The sequence below is a fragment of the Prionailurus viverrinus genome, chromosome D1 (genome assembly GCF_022837055.1).
Source record: "Prionailurus viverrinus isolate Anna chromosome D1, UM_Priviv_1.0, whole genome shotgun sequence".
Classification (NCBI taxonomy): domain Eukaryota; kingdom Metazoa; phylum Chordata; class Mammalia; order Carnivora; family Felidae; genus Prionailurus; species Prionailurus viverrinus.
The window spans coordinates 22,383,762-22,407,867 of record NC_062570.1 but is presented as its reverse complement, the minus strand read 5'-3'; the positions used below and the strand labels follow the sequence as shown (position 1 = coordinate 22,407,867).

The following is a 24,106-nucleotide window of genomic DNA, read 5'->3' as shown; positions in this document are numbered from 1 at the left end:
TAGATCGTGAGGCCTGCTGCCATGCCAGCCTCCCTTCAAACACGCTAGTGGTGTGTCCAACAAAACAAGCATTTATTGAGTGCCAAAAGCTAATGGGAGAGAAAGCCAGTCTAGTGATGGGCATTCTCTTCTGTGAGGGATAAACTGAGCATGAGCTGCCTACAGGCAAGGCAGAACAGAGGACTCCTGAAGCCCATGCTAGTCCTGGGATGCCACACTTTGGACTCTTAGCCCCTGGAGAGCGAGGCATCTCTAGTAAAGTAAAGGCATCTCTGTAATTAAAGTACAGTGTGATTAAATAGTCACAGAAAGGTGCCCAGTGTGCACCAGGAGCTCAAGAATGATAAACCCTGGCTGGGATGTGGTCACAGACATACTTACCACCAAGAAACTGCACTCTAACCAGGTAAGCAAGGGAAATAGAGAGCATTCTAGGCAAAGAGAACTTCGTGTGTAGAATTCGAGAAGCACAAGAGAGCACAGAAACTCTGAATCCTGCTGGTAAAGGCATATGGTCATAGGATCCAGCCAATCCAAGAAAGCAGGAACTGCTGGGGCCCTGGGAGGAGAGAGAAGCCCTGGGAGTCACTCTTAGGCTGACCCTGCTGTGCCTAGAGCTGGGTACCACACACAGTCGGTGCTTAATAAATGTATGTAGATGGTAAATTGTCATCTCTAGGAAGTAGGAGCTGAGATAAGCAATTCATTCTTATAAAGCCCCAGGCAGGACCACATGCTGAGATGCATTTATTAAAGTCTTTTGATGAGCGAGGGAGGGAAGTGAAAAGGGAGGAGGAAGAGCTGGGACAGGGGATGCCTGTCATCATCTTGACAGAGCACCGCCCTCCACCCATCCAGGAGCAGGCACAGGGTCTCAGAGGGGAAAGTAGACAGGAGCCATGGAAAAGAAAGGAAAACTAGCAATAATGTTCTAAGTTCCGGAGCAGGGTCGAGCATGCCTATAATTTCCCGTAATTTTCCCAACGATCCTATAAGATGGGGTTTTTATTACTCTTTAACAGATGGGGAAACTAAGTAAGACATGGTTGGCGGAGGGAGAGGAAGCTCAAATCGGTTGGACACTATTCTTCCAGATCCTTCCTAGACCACAGAGTGGGTAAGACAAAGAGAAGACAGAGATGGACACCAGCTGGTGGTCTTCAGCCCTGGGTCCTGCTGGCCCCAGGATGTCCCCAGTTGGTGAGAAACTGCCCCAGAGCCCAGGCCGTAGATGGCCAGCAGCCCTCTAGGACCTGGAAGGTTTTCTCTTAAGGGCAGTTCGTAAGGACCCTTAGTAGCCACAGCCACAGCAGCCTCCCATCCCCTTCTCACCCTGGTCCCTTGCTCCAGCCTTGACTTATATTTTACATATCCAGAAAGCCGGCCCTTGCCCTATGAAATCCTGGGGACCTCTCCAGGCCCTGACATAGTTCCCCTCCCAGGAGTTGGGAGCCCAGGGTTCCATTCCAGTTTCTACCAGCAAACCCTCAGTGGCCTGAGGCAAGTTGTCAGCTCCTTTTGAGCTCAGTTTCCCCACTCAGTAACTAAGGAGCTTGAGCTCAAGGATCTCTAAGGTCCTTGAGCATCCTGTGAGCCTCTTCCTCAATTCCCCCCCACCCCCACCCCACCCCCCCCCCTGCCCAGCTTCTCCTTTTGCTCCCTGCCCCACCCCCACAAAAGCCAGGAGTCTCTTCCCTCAGGTGAGTCACCTGCAGGCTGAGCAACCCATCATAGGACCCAGGAGCCACAGGCGATGCCATCCCATCAGAGAGGGCTAGAAACCTGGGGTAGGTGGGGAACAACCAGCACCTTTGCACAGCTTGGCCAGGGCGTGCTGGCCGCCAGATTTGAGGAGGTGACAAGGTCTCTGATTCAAAGTCAATCCCAGCTGCTTCATCTGAGAGAGATGTCCGAGTACAGCGGGAAGCACTGTCTTCAGAGTCGTGCAGACGTGAGTTCACTGCTCCTCTTTCTAGCTGTGGGACAATGGTGTGTTGCTTAACCTCTCTGATTATGCCCGGCTCCCTCATTTGTTCTGTTATTAGAGGACTTGTCTCAGAGGGTTGCGGGGAGGGTTACGACAGATAATGCGTGAGAAGCGCTGATGCAGCACCTGTCACACAGCAGAAACTATTCTTCTTCAATGCCCCCGACATTAGTAGAACAGTAGGACTCCCGAAGTACTTGACAATCGTGGGAATCACATGGTATGGAGAAGAGAGCTGCCACCCACACTCAGCCAGTCACCAAGGCTGAGCAGTTTCATGATAAAAAAAAACAAACAACAAACAACAACAACAAAACAAGCCTTCCAGCAGGAAAAGGCTCCCCCAGGGAGAGACCCAGGTGGGTCACTTGAATGTGATACACTTTTTTTTTTTAATTGGGTTTAAAGTTACAACACAACAGCAGTGAACTCCTCCTGCCTCCGCAGGTACTTAGGCCCAGGTGGGGATCAGGGGCATTAATTAAACTCACTCAACCTCCCCCACAAGACCGGTGGTCTTGGGCCCCTTGACGCTTCTCTCCGTGTAGTCTCCTGCGCCAGAAAGTCACTCTTCCGCCCGCAAACTCCAGCCTGGAGAAGGATCCACCTTGTGGACCAACCTCCCAGGCGCCCTCAGACACCCACCCCCAGACGCCCACCCCAACCTAGCCTAATTCGGTCCTAAGTATTCCTAAGGTGCATTCCAATTTCCCGCTGTAATAAATGGCACAGAATGCAAATGGGGGTGGATGTGGGACACAGATGTTTGCACTAATTTAATTGAGGGAACACCTTGGATTAAACACTTTGCAAAACACTCACAAATAGGTTCAGTGCATTCGGTAATGAAAACGCTCCCAGCCCCCTGGCACTTGGCTGCGGCTGCCTGGGGCTCCAGGAGAGCGGCTGGGAGTGGGAGAGTGTGGGGAGAGGCCCAGAGCAGGGTGGAGACAAGATGCCTCCAAACACAGGGAGAGAAGCAAGGGAGCCAGTTCCTAGGAGGGCTTCCAACAGATTTTCCACCAGCTGGGGCTGACTCCACCAAAAGAAAGAATCTGGAAGGGTTGAGGAAGGAGGTAGGCAGCACCTGCCTCCCCATGTGGGTAACTGCTCACCTGTAGGGGTCAGCAACAGGCAGGTGCCTCCGGGTCCTGAGGCCTCAGCTCTAACCTGGAGGCCTCACCTCCCACCTGGCTGACGGCCAGTCACTCACCTGTACAGGACTGATGTCCCCAGGCCCAGAAACCCCATGGAAGATCAGCCTATTCAACATCTGGGGCATGAAAGTGGGTGGAAAATAGCTCTCAGAAATTTGGGGGTTATTTGCAAGGCAGTGCTCATTTCTCTGATGCTTCTTCCTCATCTTCCCCTACAGATTTGGGGCTTCAAAAGCCTGGGGCACCTGGGTGGCTCAGTCGGTTAAGTGTCTGACCCTTGATTTTGGCTCAGGTTATGATCCCAGGGTTGTGAGATAGAGCCCTGCATCGGGCTCCACACTGAACATGAAGCCTGTGTAAGATTCTCTCTCTCTCTCTCTCTCTCTCTCTCTCTCTCTCCCCTTTGCCTGTCTCCCCTGCTTGTGCTCTCTCCTCTCTAAAAATTAAAAAAAATTAAAAAAAAAAAGCTCAAATCCTGGGCATCTACCAAATCCCAACCCTCCCCTTCACCTTTCACCGTCTAGCCATCCATCCCCTTAGCTCTGGGGCTGCAGGGAAGAAGCCCTCCTCTGTCCTAGAAGTGCAAGCTGAGGCCAGGGAGGCAGATATTAACAGTCCCAGGGACACTGTGATAAATGCCTTCAGAGAGGCAGACTTGGTAGCCTGGGAGCCTGGGGACAGTGCGGCAACTTGGCGGCATGAGAGGGTCAGAAGAGGGTGGAGAAAAGGAGACAAGCATTCCTGCCAGAGGGAACAGCATTTGCAAAGACAATGGGGCATAGAAGTCTAGGCAATTTCAGAGACTCAGGAGAGACCTTTGTGTGGGTCCACTTGGGAGACGGGTGGCATGAAGTGAAGATGGACAGTTTTCACCAGCCCCTGCCTCCCACCCCAGCCCCTTGAGAGTTCCCACAGCTGGGCAAACCTGGAATCAGTTCCTATAATGATTGCTCTGTAAATCTCAGAGTTCAAATCAGGCCAGGATGGTTTTATATTCTTGAAAACAGAATCCCTAATTTTCAGACACAATGATCACTTCAAGTGTAATAACCATTATAATAACAACCTCTTATACTTGCATAGTGCTCCATAGTTTATAAACCACTTTCACAGACCTCTTACGATCCTCTACCAACAGCCCTTTGAGAAAGATAGAATAGGTAGTTTCAGTATTCTCACTTTCTGGATGAGAAAATTGATCCCAAGGTCTCAGCAACACAAATAACAGTACTAAGGCTCAAAGTCAGGTCTAACTAACACCAGAGTGCATACTTGTGCACTCATTCAATCATTCAGCCATTCAACCATTCAGTGCATCCTGGAGCACTGGTTGAACACCTATTATGTACCAAGAAATACTTCAGACTCAGAGCATCGAGAGCACGGTGGGCACATTAAGATGAATAAAAGCCTAGCTGCAGAGGAGCACCCTGACAGATGTATCTGGACCAATAGGAAAACACCAGGGCAAAAAGCAAAGCACTGAAACTCAGGAACCAAGACAAACACAAAGCCGCTCTCTACAAACACTGCCTCGCTCACTCACATGCACACACATGCTCACTCACACACACTCACATGCTCACTCACCTGCAGCCTGCACATGCACATGTAACATACACATACCCTTATCACACGTGAAGATAGGAACCATTTCTCTTGGACCGTCCCCATGCTCCCCAGCATGGAATGCAGACTCCTCCACACCTGACATCCCCACCGCTAGTTGGGTAACAGTCCAGATCCAGGGAGAGGCTGCCCCGTGGGGTCTAAGTTTCTCCCCACCTATAGCACACCACACAGACATACAGGCGTTCCAGCACTGTGTGAGCCCTGGTGTCATGGGCAGCAAGGATGTGATACACTTCTAGGGTGGATGGATTGACGGATGGATGCATGCATGGGTAGATGAATGGATGGAAAGATGGATGGATGAAAGGATGGATGGATGCATGCAAGGGTGGATGAATGGGTATATGGATGGATGGAAGGATGGATGGGTGGATGGATGGATGGAAGGATGGAAGGATGGATGGATGGATGGATGGATGGATAAATGGGGAGAGACACTGGAAAGCATAGCTTTTACCTGCCTAGAGGTAGATCCTGTTGGGACCCAGCCAGTGGGCCCAGTGACAGCTGACCACTGCTTTGCTTCCTGATGTAGATATATTAGTCTCGGTTCCCTCAGCAAAACCAATCCCCACCTCACAGGATCTATGTGAGGATGTGTGACAGGAGGTGCTGACACATGTAGTGCATGAGCTAGCCCACAGAGGTAGTGCCTCCCCACCCAGGAAGTAAAGGTAATGGACAGGCAACTCTGCAGAATCTCAACAGAAATCAGTCTCCTGACTTCCTACTGCCATTGTACGTCCTGGGGCTTCAAGGACTTACCAGGAAGTACCTCTCCATCACCCCACCCTCTTCTCCTAGGTGCATTCATTCCTTTTTTCATTCAACCAACCTTGTAGGGTGCCTGTTATGGTCAGGCCTTGTTCTAGGTACTGGGATAGGAGAAGAATAAGATTCAGTCCTTAACTTGGATAGACAGACAAATAACTACATTTAAGGTCCTATAATGACATAGATGAAAAGAAGGAATGCAGCAGTATTTCAAAAAAGCTGGGGGAAGCTCCATAAGGAGATAGTCATAGAGGAGATATGTGAGCTGGGTATTGCAAGAGGAACAGGGGTTACCAGGTCAAGGAGATTCCAGAGAGAGGAAATAGCAAGTGCAAAGGCACTGAGGTGTGAAGTTATACAGAATATCTGAGGGGAACTGAGCAACTAGGTGTATTTGGGGTATCAGGAGTAGGAATGTGCCCATGTGTCTGAGTGTCTGTAAGTAACAGGGAAGAAGGAACAGCATGGGGGGTAGGAGATGAAACTGGAAAAGTAGACAGGGTTGAGCTGTGAAGCCCACGGTAAATCAGGCCAAGTAGGCTACGGTCAGCAAAGCACCACTGGGGATTGCGGGGCACAGGCGTGACTGGCCAGATACAACAGTATTAATTAGGCTCCCACTATTCAGGCACAGCACTAGGCTCCTCCATATATAGGAGGTTATCCTTGGCTGACTCTGATGATAAATGAATTTGATGAGGTATTCTCCTCTTTGATTGATGCAATTATCCCTGGAGAAATGGTCAATTTGGGAGCGATTTCTCCTCTCCGAAGAGCCAGACTGGCTGGCTAATGGCAAGAGCAAGGGGAGGGTTCCCACATGGCCACCATCTCTCTACCACCACTGCCACCACCACTGCCACCACCACCACCACGCAGTACTTGGAAATCCCTCGCGATCTCCTGGGGATTTGGGAAGAACTTGAGAAGGGATAACAGCAGAGGTGACAGGAGCCAGAGAGGAAGAAAAAAAGGGGGAAATCCCTCGGGTGGAACAAAGATTTATGAGTCTGCGCTTCTACCCAACAGGACAGAAAGGCCGGGTGGGTGGCGGCAGCCAGCTTGTAGCTCCCAAACCCTCAAAGCTTCTCCAGTCCTGCTCACAGCAGGAAGTCTCTCCCTCCCCTTCTTCCTCTTCTCTCCCCTCCCTTCCTTCCCTCCCCTCCTTCTCAGCTCCTCTCCAGAAAGGTTTATGGAGAAGACTCCAAATAGCCCCCTCTCCTGCAGGCATAGTCACACCAACTGAAAGGAGATTTAATTAGCAAAATCTCGTTAGGCAAACGAAATTATCCGTAAGACAATACTCCTCTGGACAGGGGGTATGATTAAACAAAGCCATTAATTGAGAGAGTCGCTTTGGCAGCTCCCCGGATGCATTCATCTCTGGGCAGGCTCCACTTTGCCTCCTTGGGCCAGCCGGAACAGACTCTGCCTCCTCCCGCCGGCTCCACCCGCTCCCCACTTCATCTCCGCTCTTGCAGAGCCCCTCAGTTGGGGCTGCAGACCTCGGCATCTCATCAGCGGCCGCTCTGCCGCCAGATTCCTGCTAAAATGCCTTGATTGCATAATGTCTATTTGCATAATGTAAATTGCAATCTCCTAGCTCGGGAGGCAGGAATCACAGAACAGCCATTATTTTTTACCACTCCACAAAAATTCTACATTTAGAAAGCAGATTTGCAGCTCAGAAAGCCGTATAAATCTGAATCCGCCAGAAACGCCATTAAATCACACCAATTAAGCCGGACCAACGAAGAGCCCCTGTCACTGTTCTCTGCACACTCAAGGACTCCCAGCCCAGATGGAGGCCACGAGATACTGGAGGCTATGGCAGTGGGGCTGGGCACAGGAGCTGCAAGAGGCAGGGAATTCTGTCTTACAAACCTTAACACACCCCCCATAGGCCTTTGCAACTGCCCCAATCAAGATTTGGAGGAGAAAGGGCGAGAGGCGGCTAGAACTAGTGTGAGCTATTTCTGAAAGAGGACTTCAGCTACCTCCATTTCGATCTCAGTCTGTACTTCCTAACTGATTAAGTTCTTTCCAGCTCATCTCTTAACTCAAACGACCCTGTGCACAAAGCATCCCGTGATGGGAACCAAAACTACCCCCTCAAGCAAGAACAACTGTCCTGACACCAGCAAGACCCCTGTGATTGACCCCAAGACAGTGATGGACCTGACCTTTACCGCCCACCTGCGTGTACCCACCGACCTTTGTCCCACATTTTCCTTATGTTCTTATTTTCAGCATTGTGGAGCTGGTCTTTGACATGCTGGGCCACTGTCTTCCTGGTGTTGGCCTCGCTGAAATAAATGCCTTTCTTATGTCACTACCGCTCCTCTCCCTGCCTTTGAATTTCGTCAAGGGCCAGTGGCTGAACTCAGTCTCTTTGGGACCCCCACGCCAGGTGCTCTGGCACCCCTGTGTCCCAGCTACATTTCTTAAGCTCATCACCTGATTGGGGGTGGGTGCACTGTCTCTAGACTTTTCAATTTGTGGAGCGGGAGATCTCGAATCAGCAAGAGGTCGGCACCTTTAGCAGAGGTAATGGAGAGATCTAAGGTGTTTCACACGTGGGCAAAACATCCATGCCTTTAGCAGCTCTTTAATGACTTTTCCTCTCTTCTCCCAAGTCCCCTCCAGCCAAGTGAAAGGAATGGTAGGAGAAATCCTGCTCACACTGGGCGGGGCTAGAATCTGAGCGCTCTTTACAAAGCTGTTTCCTAGGGGTCACTGGGGAGAGAGATGAGTCACAAGGTGCCTGGAAAGGGGTATATTCCCTCTGACAACTACATAAGATCCCAGCTTCCCTGCAGCCAGCCCTAAATCTGGTTACTCTTTTGCCTCTTTATTGCTCATTCAATATTCATTTGTCAAAGGGCAAGATGCTAATGTGTATTATTAAAATATCAATAGTTTATGAGTGAACTTTTATGGAGGATACAGTTAAAGGAGAGATTCTTGACCATCCCTGTCAGGAGCAATGGAGAGGGACAATCTTTCCAACTCCACTTTTTATTTATTTACTGGGTGGATGAAATGACTGAACCGTTTTTTGAGTAGCTATTGTGTGCCAAGAATGGCTTTAGTGCTTTCGCATGCTGGCTTCCCTCCAGTCCCCACAGCAGACCTGGGAAGCGTAGACAATCCCATCTCCATTCTGGACATGAGGGCTCTGAAGCCCAAGCAGATATGCCTGGGTCACAAAGGTGCTAAGCCAGGATCCAAACTCATTTTGGGGCTTCAGATCCAATCCCCCCACCTCCAAGTTGGAGCCTTGAAAATACAAATGATCTTTACGTTTTTATCAGTTCCTTCACTTGTCCAGATTAAACTTTAGTTTCCTGACCTACATTTCCCAACTCCAGCACCTTTTTATCAAAACCAAGCCCCCTTATCCCTCTCCTCCCTGTTCCCACCCTTTCAGCACTAGCCATTCTCATATCTCAGCCCTTTGGAGAAATGAATTGGTTGTTTCCACTCTTCTGTTGCTTGAGTTTTGTTTCTATCCTCTTAAGTCACAACAAGGCATCCAGGCACTCAGATTCTCTTCCAAAATTCAGCTGCATCCATGTCAGTAAAATGACAAAGGAAAGGGGGTCTGGTCCCTTAATGGCACAGGTTATAATGTGTGGCAGAAGGGCAGGAAAAAGAGAGGACACGGGGATCAGATAGGAAAGGCTGCCCAGATTTCCCCAGTCCTCTACAGAGCCCCAGTAGCCTCTTAAGTCCTGATCTTTGGCTGAAACCTCCCCCAGCTTGGAAGGCCATTGCGTTGGGGGTGTGGGGAGCCTTGAATGAAGGCTCTAGGCTTGAGAAATCCTTGGTCACAGATCTAAGTGTCCCATCATACCTGGCACCTCAAGCTGTGCGTTGCAAACTGGACTACTTTTGCGGAAATGGACACTAATATGGAAGCTTCCGCCAGCTGCAGGAACTCCGAACTCCAGCATGTCCTTGGGGGGTCCCGCTTTGGGAGGAAGCCTAGCCTGGCCTCTCGGGGGGAGGGGCTTTAAACCCAGACATTCCGTGACATGAGGGACAGTTTGATGCCCAAGGATGGGGGTTTCTTCAGCCTGTCTGTGGAAATTGTGAGGCTATACTATGTCAGACTCGCCAGGTACCAGTCGTGGTAGATTGTGCTCTCCAAAGATGGTTGCAACAACATGTATCCCATCCCTATCTCCTCCTTTCATGTGCTGTTGACACTCATCCTTCGAGTCATGATGGCAGGGATGTCTGTGTTCCCTTCTTTGAATTGAGGCAGGCCTGTGTAACTGCCCCACCCAAGAGAACATGGTGGAAGTAATGCTGCTTGACTTCGGCAACGCAGCTCCCACCCGGCTCTTGTTCTCATTCAGGGTGCTCCCTTCCTGGCATTCAGCCGCCATGCTGAGAAGGAGCCCAAGCCACCTGGAGCAGTCACGTGGGCCTGGCCGGCAGGCCCAGCTAACATCTCAGCCAACCGCTAGTATTAGCCCCCCGAATTATAAGTGAATGAGCCTTCAGTTGATTCCAGCACCCAGCTTTTCACCTGCCTCAGCCGAGATCCCAGACCCAGCGGAACAGAGACAAACTGTCCCTATCGTGCCCTGTTTGAATTCCTGGCTCACAGAATATGCACATAAAAAACACTGTTAAGACACTAGCTTTTGGGGTGGCTTGTTACACAGCCACAGTAACTGGAACACCGCTGGAATGAAACAGGATGTTTGCTGCTTCCCTCTCAAATCCAGCCTTCACAGGTCTTCACTCAGACTATTCCCTCCTCAAGTGGCCCCAGGCCCTCTGAGCCCACCCCCCCCCCCTTCCTTCCAAAAGGCAGGGTCCTCATGCTCTTATCTCTCAATGCAGGTCCAAGAGCGTGTTCCTAAGTGAGGGGGCTTCCCCTGGACACGTGTGGGGGGCCCTCGGCCACAGGGAGGGAACATGCACATCTTTTCCCCCACTCTCCACTCTCATTAAGGTTCACGCTCAGCTTGCTTCTCTCATACTTGACTTGACTTATGAGGCCCCTTTAACCTCCAGTGCGAGGAGACAAGATTCTCACCAAGGTCTATCTACGCTGGCTCCCCCAGCCCCCGGCTGCATCTCCCAGGTAGGCTTTCCCGGAACAGGATGGAGGGAGGCACCCTTCCCTGCCCCCCCCACCCTCCCCCCTCCCACTGGGGCCCGGGGATCCGACCACTCCAGAGCCTGGGCTGTGGAGGAGGTGCCCTGGGAGCCGCAGCCCGTCAATCACAGAGGCGACCAGCACTGAATCGCAGGCCATTAGGCGGGAGGGCCGGCGCCCTGCTCACTCACCGGGCAGCCATCGGCAGGATGTTAGACGATCGCATGGCGGCCATTCTTATGATTTATTCAAATACTCATTACAGTCAATCTATTTTTACACAGAGGTGAAGATGTGCGCTGATAACGGTTAATCATTTATAATTCCATGGACTGGTTGGAAGCCAATGTACTATCAAAGGCGCGGCAGCAGCCCAGCCTCCGGTAGCCCCAGAAGCGGGGTGGGGAAACTACATAGCCCGGGCGACCCAGTCTTCTGGCTAACATCTGCTGAGCAGAGACCAGGTTGAGGGTGCAGTGGGAACATGGAGACCCCGGAATCCCAGACTGCCCTCCAGGAGCTCACGGCCCGGCTGGGGTGGGGGGGGGGGGGCGCAGGAAGATGCCGGTCAGGGGGGAGGTTGCCATGTGAGCACAGAAGAACTTCAGGAGAGGGAGAAATCACTTGTAGCTGGACTTACTAAAGAAGGGTTCGTGGAGCAGGCTCGACTTAGGCTGGGTCCTGCAGGTGGGTAGACTTTTGCCAAGCGGGAGAGCCAAAATGGGCACGTGAGCTTAAGGTGGTGTTATCATTGCCACCAGCAGTGTCCCCCTTCCCCTCCCTCACGCCGCCCTAGAAATCAACCGGGTGTCAAAGCCAGTGTGGGCTTTCCCTGACTCCCCAGCTTAGCCCACAGATGACAATGGCTGGGGTCTGGGTTGGCCTTGCAAACTCAAGAGCTTCCCTCTCCAACGCTCATGACACACATAACACATCAGGTCCACCTTAATGCACAATCAATAAAGTCTAATTAAATAGGATGTCATATTACAGGGCTTCTTTGTCACATTCAGACCTAATCTAATTAGAAGTCCACTGTATTTTACATTCTGACTAGCTCATTGTTGAGGATTTCTCTTGCACAATTGCATGACTGTTAAAGATTAGGTTCAGGGCTGGTCTTTAACCCGTAACCTTATTGAGTCAGCCTGGAAACACCAATCAAAGTTACTTACAGTTCACAGTCCCTTTTCTGGTGAGCGGCATGGAGGACAGAAAGCCTCAGAATCCTGCTCCAGACTTCACCTGTCAATAAAAGAAAACGTTTTTTTATAGATGTGTATGACTCTGCTGAGTGAGAGCTCTGAGTGAGAGCCAACGTGGGATAAAGGTAAACTCAGGAGTCGTTCTGCTCAGGAGCAGCACAGGACTACAGCTCTATTCCCACAGTCCTGAGTGGGAAAACTTCCCGATCCAGGCACTCTTGGTGCAAAATGATCATTGTTTAGACAGCTAACCAGGACAGAGAGAGAGGATCACTCCCTCCTTACCTGCTTGCTGCCTCAATTTCTTGCGAGTTTCATCCCCTTCCCTATAGGAATCCCGGAGAAAAACAGGCTCATGGCTGTTGAGAGCCCTGAGCTGACCAAGGCAATAATCATTTACTGATGCCTCCCGTCTGAAGGGAGACCCCATGCAGAGGGACAGAGCTGAACAGCCCCTGTGAAAGCTTGCAACCTACATGGGGAAGGCTGTGAAAAACTAGCAAACCACAAAGCCCAGGTTGTTGTTTATGGAAGGATTATGGAAAGTCTGGATGGAAGAGAGAAATTTCAAGGAAAGGTGAAGAGTGCAGTTGGGCTAGATGGAGAAGAATGATGAGGGAAGGACTGGAAAGATAAAAAAATGTGACTGCTTTTAATTCTCTTTCTGGAAATAGAGCAACAACAACAAGAAAAACCCAGCACATGCTTATGAGTGTCTGCTCCGTGATCGACGCTGGCTAGGTGCAGCAGGAATAAAATCCCACGGATGGGTCCTGCTATAAAAATGCTGCCACGTCATTCGGGAAATAAGATTACCCATATGGAACATCACCAGATATTGTGCAAGACAAGGCTATATGCACAGTAGTGCTGAGCTGTGTGGTAGGGACTATAATTCTCTCTCCACAGAGAAATGAAGTTGGCGAGAGCTGAGGTGCTCAAGAAGTATTTGGGCATAGGGAGAACTTGCATGGGGCCTTGGAGATTGGCAAGATTTGGCCAGCAGAAGGGAGCAAGAGGGCATTCGTGGAAAGGGAGCAATGCAGGCATGGATGAGAGGGGGGCAGCATGGGAGTGCCCTGGGACAAGGCAGAGGCTGTTTTGCCTGAAAGCAACCAGGAGAGACCAACACTGAATAAGCCAGATGGGGCCAGAGCATCTAAGGCTCTGAGTGTCAGGCCGAGAGGCCAGGCTGGGGGTAGGAGCTGGTAGAGAGCCATTGAAAGTTTTTCAACAAGGAAATGACACGAAGAAGAGGAACCCCCTTGCCCCGACCCCTCTAATAATATTTTCCCTTTAATTAAGACAGAGAGGCTTCTTGGAAGCGGTGGAATTTCAGACAGAAGATTTGGGCGTGGGCCATAGCGTGATGTGCTCATGAAAAGAAAATGTCCCTCTTGTTCAGGATGGTGTCCATACTTCCTCTGGGGCTGTCTATTAACATCTGCATGACCAAGATGAATGGCTCAAGGAGGCACCTCTGAGACAAGGACCACGTCTTATGCATCTTTATAGCCCCAGAACCTCGCCAAGTGCCCACCGTAGTTCTCTGTGTACGTCTGTTGAAATGTTCATTGGTAGACCCTGTTCATTCCAAACAGAATCTACAACCAGCACCTTGGGACCAGCCATGGATGGGCAGTGGTTGGCAGTGGGCTCCAGCTTACGTTCTTTTGAACAGCTGCCATGCTGCTACTGAGCACGTGTGAACTCAGTGTAAGAAGTCTCTAGATGGAATTGTATGCAGTGGTGTTTTATCCCTGCCCTCTGGGATTGTGTGTTGAGACGCCAGCACCTGAGAAGAAGATATGGCAGACTTCCCATTTACATATGCTGTAAAGCTGGGAAGGATAGCCTCTACTGGAGAGGTGGATTCAAAAGTGTTAGAAAGCTTTTAACAAGCTGAAAGAAGGGGCCAAAACTACAAAGTCCAAGTTTTCCTCTACCAGTTTTTGTTTCTTGCACAATAACATCACGACAGCCATAAATGAGGTAACTTTGAAGATAAAGGAATATGGCCCACCATCCCATCACTCTGACCCATCAAATTATTACATCCTATGTCCACATGCAAATCCACTTTTATTTTTTACAGAATTGTAGAAAAAGATTTGACAAGGATATATTCACCAAATCCCACTCTCACATTCAAAAGTCAATCGCAAAAACACCAAACAGGGTAACGTGGTTAAAAAAAAAAAAAAAAAAAAAGATGTGGGTTATTTGAATTTAACAGAAGCTCAGGATGACCCCAGAGTGTGGTGTTGCTTTGAAATCCATTACATGTGATCTTAAGTTGCATTCATAGCCATATAGTGTCCAACTGAGGGATGAACCGTCCCCTCACTCTTGACTTATCAATCCATATTAATTTAAGATGCAGTTTTGACATCCCATTTAATGTCTTTTTTAAATTAAAAAATTTTTTAATGTTTATTTATTTTTGAGAGAAAGAGAGAGGCAGACTGCAAGCAGGGGAGGGGCAGAGAGAGAGGGGGAGACAAAGAATCTGAAGCAGGCTCCAGGCTCTGTCAGCACAGAGCCCGACACGGGGCTTGAATTCACGAACCTCGAGATCATGACCTGAGCCGAAGTCGAACGCTTAACCGACTGAGCCACCCAGGCTCCCCAGCCCATGACTCTTATAAAGGATGTCTACTGGCTGACTCTCTAGAATACTGAGGAGTCTGAAGAGGAAAGACAAGCTAGGCCAAGAGCGAGGGAAGGGTGCAGAGGGCATGCAAATTATCCCACCAGTCCCTTCTGTGTTTTTCTCTCAACCCACTCCCTTGATTGTGGGACTGAACTGTAATCAGACCAGGGAAACTGAGGCCTGGGATGGGTGAGGTGGTTTGCCCAATTGGATAAGCCACTTGCTTTGAGGACAGGCTGATTTGGGCTCAATACAAAGACCAATTTCTTTTTTTGTTTTTTTTGTTTGTTTTTAATGTTTTTATTTATTTTTTCGGGGGGGGGGAGGGGTAGAGAGGGGGGAGACACAGAATCCGAAGCAGGCTCAAGGCTCTGAGCTATCAGCACAGAGCCCAACACAGGGCTTGAATTCACAAACCATGAGATCATGACCTGAGCTGAAGTCGGACGCTTAACTGATGGAGCCACCCAGGCACCCCCCACCACCCAGGCACCCCTCCGCCCCCGCCTCCATTTCAATATCTTTGACAGTGAAGAGGGGAGGTGAGCGAAGATGTCCAGTGGCTAAAGCGAGGGTTAAAAGTTTAGCCGTTAAAAGCTCAAGCTCTGGAACCAGCCTGCACAGTTTTCCATCCTGGCTCCACCACTTACTAGCGGGATGGACAGGTTACTTAACTTCTCTGTGCCTCAGTTTTCCATCTGTAAAATGGGGCTAATAAGGGTTCTACCTCTGAGGTTAGTGTGAGGACTGAATGATTTTGTATCCTGCAAAGTGCTTGGGACAGTGACTCACACAAAATAGGCACTCGCTGAATGTTAGCTATTGTCATTGCTATTTTGTTGTCACTGTTTTCATTCCTAGGAGGCTGTGTCCCTTAGGACACAGGGCTTTGTCCGTAGATTACCCGTCCTTCTCCCACATGGTGGTCCCCTAAATATTTGAAGAAATTGTATGAAAGAAGGACTGTGTTACACTAGACAATAAGATTAGGACTAACTGGTCAATGTTAGAGGAAGTCAACCTTCAGTTCGATATAAGAAAGAAGCCTCTAGCAATGAGAACCATCCAAAAATGAGCTAGGCTTCCTCAGAAGGTAGTGAGCTCCCCAACCCTGGAAGGAGAATCTGCACTGGGTGAGAAGGTGCTCCAACCATGGTCTCCCAGACATGGCTTCACCCATCTATGAAAGGTTAAAAAAAAATCAGGAGTCTGATAGGGTTGACAAACTTCTATATTGATAAAACATTGATACTGTCTTCATTTATCATCATTTCGTAAAGTAACTCAACCCCCAAAGTAAGGGGAGTAACAGGACCATTCTTTGAATTGAATAAATACAGCATCATGGAATGCATTCCCTCTCCCTCTCTTTCTGCCTCTCTCTCTTTGTCTGTCTGCTCTCTCTCTCTCACACATGCACGCACACACACATGTGTGCACACACGTGTTAATATGTGACCTCTCCGTGCTGTCCTTAGTTTTCACTCGTGATCCGTGGAAGTCTACTTTAACTGGCACTGATCCACGGACACATGCTGGGGAACCCCCTATGCGCCATGTATTTTAGAGCCTTCCAGAGCCAGCAGTGTGTGGTCCTGGCAGGCAAGGGTTCATGTCAAAAGCCTTCAGACAAGCAGCCGTGCAATAATAGGACCAGAATTTAAACTCAGGCCTGTCTTGTTCACCATGAAAATAAAATGGAACTATAAATGAGACTGACCACTCACATTTATAAATATGAGGAAACTTGTGAAGTGGTTAATGAGGAACGAGTTGTTGAATGTTTGTCTGGGAATGAGGTAGAAGAGGGACAGAACAAAGCTTCCTGCAGGAGGTAGCACATGCTCCAGGAGAGCTGAGTGGCACCCGTGGAGCATGCCCAGGAAAGCTGGAAGGCTGGAGAGAGATGAACTTGGGCTTAGCAAGGGCATGAGTCTAACACAGAGAACACATAGAACATGAGTCTAACACTAGGCCTGGGGTGTTCACCAGACACGGGTTCACGCCCTCACTCTGTCATCGACTTACTGCGCGATCTTGGACAAGAAACTTTACCCTCTCCGTGCCTCAGTTTCCCCATAGGCAAAATGATATGGTTAGACTACTAGATAATCCTTAAACCGAAATTCCATCTGATATCTATATACCTGTGAGGTTGCCCAGACTAACCTGCCAGGGAGGGCTCTAAGTCTCATGCTAAGGCACCTCAGTATATCACCCTGGTTAAGAGTAAAGATGTGGGAACCAGATAGTTCTGGATTCAAACCTAGGTCCATCGTTAACCTAACCTTAATCTCTATAAACCTCAATTTTCTCCTGTTTAAAAGGTAGGGGGTTAATAGTAGCATCTTTAAAAAAATTTTTTTAATGTTTTTTTTTTTTTAATTTTTTTTTCAACGTTTATTTATTTTTGGGACAGAGAGAGACAGAGCATGAACGGGCGAGGGGCAGAGAGAGAGGGAGACACAGAATCGGAAACAGGCTCCAGGCTCTGGGCCATCAGCCCAGAGCCCGACGCGGGGCTCGAACCCACAGACCGCGAGATCGTGACCTGGCTGAAATCGGACGCTTAACCGACTGCGCCACCCAGGCGCCCCATGTTTATTTAGTTTTTAAGAGAGCGAGAGGCGGGGGGATGGGCAGAGAGAAAGGGAGACACAGAATCCAAAGCAGGCTTCAGGCTCTGAGCTGTCAGCACAGAGCCTGATATGGGGCTCGAACTCACGAACTGTGAGATCATGACCTGAGCCGAAGTCGGACGCTTAGCCGACTGAGCCACCCAGGGGCCCCAATAGTAGCATCTTTAAATGAGATGATGCACCTAGAGCTGCCTGGAACATACTAATAATAATAAATGAGGATTTTTGTTGTTTTTATGTGTTCTATGTTTTTATGTTGTTTTATGAGCTAAGGCAGGCAGCAACTGAATGGGAAAGGAGAACGAGAGGCAAGTCAAGAAGATTGAGGCCTTCTGCATTTATCCCACTGCCCATGACAAGCTTTTCAGGTCTTGCCCCAGCCAGACCTTTGGGATGAGGACAAATTATGACAACCCATTCTGGGGCACCAAGAGTCTCTCTGGATGCTCTTCTTCTCTGAAAGCCCATCCACAGGCATAAGAGCAAAACTTCCAAGAAAGACAAAACGTGAAGAGACCATTCCAGAAGGAAACCCTTGAAGGACCACCCATCCATCCAGACGGTGTGTCCCGTGTCTCCCCACCTCACTGCCGAGGCTTCTCTCTATTCCACCTCTGCTCCCCCATCACCCGGCAAGAGCTTCCAATTATTTATTTACACTTGTTGAATGAGGTTGTCAGTGACAGCCCTGTAGGCTCTGACCAGCAGGCTCTAAATCACACAATAACTAGGTAGCTGAAAACGGATAAAATTACCTGGCACTAAATACTTGGCTCTGAGATGCAACCCCCACCCCCACCCCCCAACAGCCCTCACTGAGGGTGCAGCCTTTCTTGAAGCCTGGTAAGAGCCAATGCTAATGCCACACCTGTCTTCGGCCCCTTGGGCCATGGGCCGTGCTGGTCGCCCTGTTGCAGAGGGAATGGAAGAGCTCCCTGGGTCATGCTCCCCGGGCCTCTAATCTTGGGCCCATACCTGTAAGTACAGGTTCACATATAAACCCCTCTAAGGAATGCTGACACTGGTGGGCTAATCCTAATGACTTTCATACACAGGAGAAGGACCCGGAGGCCCTCGTGACCTGTCTGCATCCGACGGGAGTGCAGTGGGGGCTTCCAGGGCGGCGGGGCCCTCTACAGAGGCAAACCCTCAGGAGCTACAGGATCTGCTCACAGGGCAGCCTCCCGGCCCCATGGACATCCTCGGAGGATTGCTGATTCTCCGTCAGGAGTCTCACTGCCCTTCTCCCCACGGTATCGTCGTCGACCTGCCTTAGGCCTTCTCTCTCTTCCAGGGCCCTAATTGGTCTCCCGGCCTCCAGCCTCACCCCATTTTTGCCCGTGTACCACCTCCCCTCAGCCTGGCATCTTTCTGGAACACAAATTTGATCATGGCCACTCCTCCTTAAAACCCTTCCATGACGCCTCATTGTCTGACAGGCGTTGCCAACTGGCAGTCCCTCCATGGACTCTTGCCTGTCTGGAATTTTTATAAATTCCGCCAACATCTCAAAAGTGGGAAATTTCAAATTTTAACCATCTGTATTTCTAACTTTTCTCCAAAGGTCAGATGACCTAACAATGCCAGTCCTGCATTTCCACATGGCAATCACTAGATGATGCTGAGTATTGGCCACCTCCTTTCATAGTTTTTTATTTATTATTTACTTTTGAGAAAGACAGAGTGTGAGCAGAGGAGGGGCAGAGAGGGGGAGAATCTCAAGCAGGTTCCGTGCAGAGCCTGACACGGGGCTCGAACTCACGAACAGTGAGATCATGACCTGGCCCGAAATCAAGAGTCAGATGCTTAACTGACTGAGCCACCCAGGCACCCGAGTCACCCCCTTTTAATCACGCACGGGTCCTCCTGTTTCCCCTGAGGGAAGGCAGATGTCACCCTGGAAGTCTCTCCCGTCACAGGGTCAGACACCTAGAGGCTGACTTATTCTGCCTGCTGAAGAGGTTCGGGTTCAAAGTGACAGCACAGGGGTGGGTGGCTCATTATGTTCTCAGCTGTGCGGTGCCAGCGGGAGGGTGGATGACAGGATTCAGGAAAATATCAGCACTACCAGGCAGGTCTGCCTGAGTGTCCTTCCCTCCCACCTGGGCAACGCCACTCCTAGCCTGGAGACAGACAGCAAAGGTCCTAGGGCGGTTCTCCTGGAATGCCAACGGCTACAAGGCAGGTGCTGAAGAAGCCCCGCCTGCTTTATTCCTGAGGCCCCACCCCTGGGTCCAGCCTCTCCCCACCCCGGCTCAGGAGCGGCCGTACCCCCTCCCTTTATTTCCATCCCACTGTTCCTATCAAAGCCCTAACAGCACATATTTTGTTAATTGTACAAACCTAATGGGGGAATGCATTGGCAAAAAAGGGTAATGGCCATCAGACCAGCAATAAAACAAAATTAATGGCCCATAGGAAGAAATCATGTCCACTTAATCCCGGCTCTGAAACTCTAATAGAATAATGGAATACCAACGGAGGGTTTTTTTCTCTCTATGCAGATTGCTTACACCATGTTAATCACTTGCAAAGCAGGCCACATACCACTCTGGCTCACATGACCCTCCAGGGAAAGTAGCAGACCAGAAACATTTAGTGCAAGGCTCATTACTGACAGGCACCACCACAGCAACACCTTCCCTCTCTCCCTCCTTCCCCCAGGTGACTCTGGGACAGCCGGTATGGGGTGTCATTGAGAGCCATGAGGCGTGGTGGGCCGGAAAGCAAGACACATAATACCTAATAATAGCAAACATTTATTGAGTGCTTACTATGTGCCAGACACTGGGCCAGCTAAGCACTTTCTATATACTGTATTACTGGATCCAATGTTCACCTTCTATCGCTGGCTGCGCAGTCTAACAAGGTAGCTGCCGGCCACGTGTGGCTTTTTAAATTCAAATCCTAATTGATTAAAATGAAATAAAATTTAGAATTCAGGGTTCAGCCTCACCGGCCACATTTCAAGAGCTCGACAGCCACACGTATCTGGTGGCTATTGTACTGGAAGGTTCACATGGAGTACGTTTCCATCATCGCAGAACGTTGTATTAGAGCCTGCTCTAGAATACTGAGGCCATTTTATCTTGCTCATTTAACGGATTCGGAAGTCAAGGCGCAGAGAGGTGAGGAAAGCCGCCCAAGGTCATGCAGCTGAAATACGGCTGCGTTGGGTTCTAACCCAGCTCTATCTCAGTCTGGCTCCAGAATCCACAGCCTACCCACCACTTCCTGGCAGAACAAGCAGTCAAGCCTGCAGGAAAGTCTTTTGAGGGAAGTTAGCAGTAGAAAGGCTCTTCTGGGTTGTCTTCAGCACCCACCCACTCCCTGGCACCCAGAGAGCAGACAGACCCCCAGTGCTCCACTTGGGAGAGCCAGCTCCGTGGGTGTGTCAAACTGGGAAGGTCATCTGGAGAGAGGGAGGGCTTTACAGATCATCTAGCCCCACCTCCTTCAAGTTATGAATGAAGAAACCAACGTACAGAAAAGTTAAGTGGCTTGCCCAAGGTCAAACAGAATTAGAACTACAATCCAGGTTTCCTAACCACCAGTCTTCACTGGCCAAAGGAGAGGACCAAGCAATGCCCAGACCCCTGTGCAGTCACAGGTGAGAGGAGGAAGAGGTGTCCCTCCCACCTTCCTGGAGAGTCCTGGGCCAGGTTGGAAGTGGCTGGGATGAGTTTGAGGGTACTGGGCTCTGAGGAAAAGCAGGAAAGGAAGAAGGGTGGGGACGGTCAGGCCTAGAAGATGTACTGGTTAAAAGCATGACATTGGGGGGCACCTGGGTGGCGCAGTCGGTTAAGCGTCCGACTTCAGCCAGGTCACGATCTCGCGGTCCGTGAGTTCGAGCCCCGCGTTGGGCTCTGGGCTGATGGCTCGGAGCCTGGAGCCTGTTTCCGATTCTGTGTCTCCCTCTCTCTCTGCCCCTCCCCCGTTCATGCTCTGTCTATCTCTGTCCCAAAAATAAATAAACGTTGAAAAAAAAATTAAAAAAAAAAAAAAGCATGACATTGGGTCACTACTATCTTTTGGGAAAATAGTATATGAAATCTACTGTCATTGAGAATACACTGACTGACCAAGCAGCCCCAATTTGAGAATGTATCCTACAGGGAAAAAGTGGCAGGTGCACAGGGATAATGTGGCAGCATTTATCGTGGGGAAAAGTCTAAAGCAACGTGGATGTCCACCAATAGGGGAATGGCTGGATAACTCCTGGTACAACCATACTGTAAATACATGAGGGCATTAAAAAGAATGAGTTCGACCGACACCTTTTGCCAGGCAAAATGGCCATAACGTTCACAATAAGAAAAGTAAGTAGCAGAGGATGTGTGTGGAGTGATTCCAAGTTTATAAAAACAGAGAAAACTCTAGGACGAGTTGATCCCTTTGTATGTGTTTGTGTGAGCACGGAGGCAGCGTGGAAGGGGTGGCACCAGTGTTCACGCTGGTGCGGATGGGGCACTGGAAAGACAGGGATGAAGGCACACCGTTTTTAGCACATCTTAGCCTTGTTGCTGGTGCAGGGAGCACCGTCACTTCTGTAATTTTTGGGAAGAAACTTAATAAAGGAAGAGACAAATATTTGACAAAAGAAGAAAAAAAAAAGAGGAGTCAGATTCCAAACCTGCCTCACTCACTAGCTTCACGGTCTTGGCAAGTTCCTTAATCTCACTCCATCTTGATTTCTTTGCCCAGAGACTGATGATAATAGTATCATGTCATGAGGTGGTGGGGAGACTGGTGGGAAAACGAGTTTATAGCTGCTCGACAATTGGGGCCTTTCTATCAGAGGGGAAAATCTGCCAAGTACATGGAGGGACTTCCTGGGCCACCTCTCCAGGGCGGTCTGAGAGCCATGGCCAGGGCTCCCTACACACCCCTCAGAGCCCCTATATTTTGCCATACAACCATTTCATCTATTTATTTTTATTTTTTGTTATTTATTTATTAAAGTCTATTTATTTATTTTGAAGGAGATAGCGGAGGGGGGCGGGGGTAGAGAGAGAGGAAGAGAGAGAATCATGAACCGTGAAATCATGACCTCAGCCAAAATCAAGAGCCAGGTGCTGAACCAACTGAGCCACACAGGTGCCCCTATTTATTTATTTATTTGTTTGTTTATTTATTTATCTTGAGAGACAGAGAGAAAGTGAGAGCACTCATAAGTGGGGGAGGGGCAGAAGGAGATAGAATCCTAAGCAGGCTCCATGCTCAGAGACGTGCCTTGACATGGGGCTGGACCCCACAACTGTGAGATCATGACCTGAACAGAAATCAAGAGTCAGACACTCAACCAACGGAGGCACCCAGGAACCCCCTCACCCTCCCATGCCCCGCCATACAACGATTTTAATGCGTCTCTCTGTCTATCAGACTGTAAGATCTTTACAGGTAGGAATAGTGCCTTGGTTATTTATTCATTCATTCAATCATTCAAGTTAATAACTTAAAAATTATGTCTTAGGCATGTGTACCTGCACTGTGCCTGACATCAAAGATACAACAACGAAGAAGACAGAAAAGTCTCTGCTTTCATGGAGCTCACATGCTAACGGAGGAAACAAACTACTTATACACACGTATATAGTCCAGTGGTGATAAGCACTAGGAAGAAGAATGCAGCATGACAAGGGAGCAGAAGTGACTGGGGAGGGGACGGGGACATTTTAGAGAGAGAGGACAGGAAAGAGCCTCTGGACCTCTCTGGGAAAGCGTCCTTTGAGGCACATGCCACAGACCTGGTGAAGCCAGTGGTTGTATTCAAAAGATGTTAGTTTAAGGGGCGCCTGGGTGGCTTAGTCAGTTAAGCATCCGCCTTTGACTAAGGTCATGATCTCACAGTTCATGAGTTCAAGCCCCGTGTCAGGCTTCCTGCTGTCAGCACAGAACCTGCTTTGGATCCTGTCCCCCTCTATCTCTGCCCTTGCCTTTCTCTCTCTCTTAAAAATAAATAAATAAACTTTTAAAAAGGTGTTAGTTTAAGAATAAAATAAAAATAGGCTGGTGGGAGAGTGGAGGATAATTAAGACACCTCAAAAACATGCCTCCACCCAAAAGAACTGAAAGGGGGGACTCAGATGTTTGCACACCCCTGTTCTTAGCAGCATTACTCATAAGAGCCAGAAGGTGGGAGCAACCATAGTGTCCGTGGACAGATGAATGGAGGAACAGAAGCGTTATATGGATACTGACATATCACTGAGCCTCCAAAGGAAAGCCACGTGGATAAACCTGGAGATACGACGCTAAGTGAAGCAATCCAGTCACCAAAGGACAAAAACTGTCTGATTCTACTCACGTCAGGTACCCAGAGGAGTCATATCTGTAGCGATGGAGGGTAGAATAGTAGCTGCAAGGGGCCGGGAGGGAAGGGAGAGGCAGGGTTAGGGTTTAACAGATAACCAGGTTGTAGTTTTGTAAGATAAAAGTGTTCTGTGCATAGATGGTGGTGATGATTGCACAACACTATGAAAGTACTTAATGCCACTGAACTGTGCACTTAAAAGTGGTTAAGAGGGGCGCCTGGGTGGCGCAGTCGGTTGGGCGTCCGACTTCAGCCAGGTCACGATCTCGCAGTCCGGGAGTTCGAGCCCCGCGTCAGGCTCTGGGCTGATGGCTCAGAGCCTGGAGCCTGTTTCCGATTCTGTGTCTCCCTCTCTCTCTGCCCCTCCCCCGTTCATGCTCTGTCTCTCTCTGTCGCAGAAATGAATAAACGTTGAAAAAAAAAATTTAAAAAAAAAAGTGGTTAAGATGGTAAATTTTATGTGATACGCATTTTACCACAATTTTATTTTATTATTTTCAACGTTTATTTATTTTGGGGGGAGAGAGAGAGATAGCACCCACCTAAGTGGGGGAGGAGGGGCAGAGAGAGACAGGGACAGAGGATCTGAAGCAGGCTGTGCTGACAGTAGAGAGCCTGATTCAGGGCTCG

General features: G+C 49.4%; 1 protein-coding gene across 16 annotated transcripts in view; it reads right to left on the bottom strand.

Moving 5' to 3' along the window:
• PKNOX2 (PBX/knotted 1 homeobox 2) overlaps nt 1–24,106 on the bottom strand; it is a 318,577-nt gene that overhangs the window by 181,158 nt on the left and 113,313 nt on the right. For all 16 annotated transcript variants that reach the window (XR_007156113.1, XM_047876879.1, XM_047876872.1 and 13 more), the window contains one exon: nt 11,842–11,911. The gene's annotated coding sequence lies outside the window, so the exon portion shown is untranslated. The remainder of the gene's footprint in view (nt 1–11,841; nt 11,912–24,106) is intronic.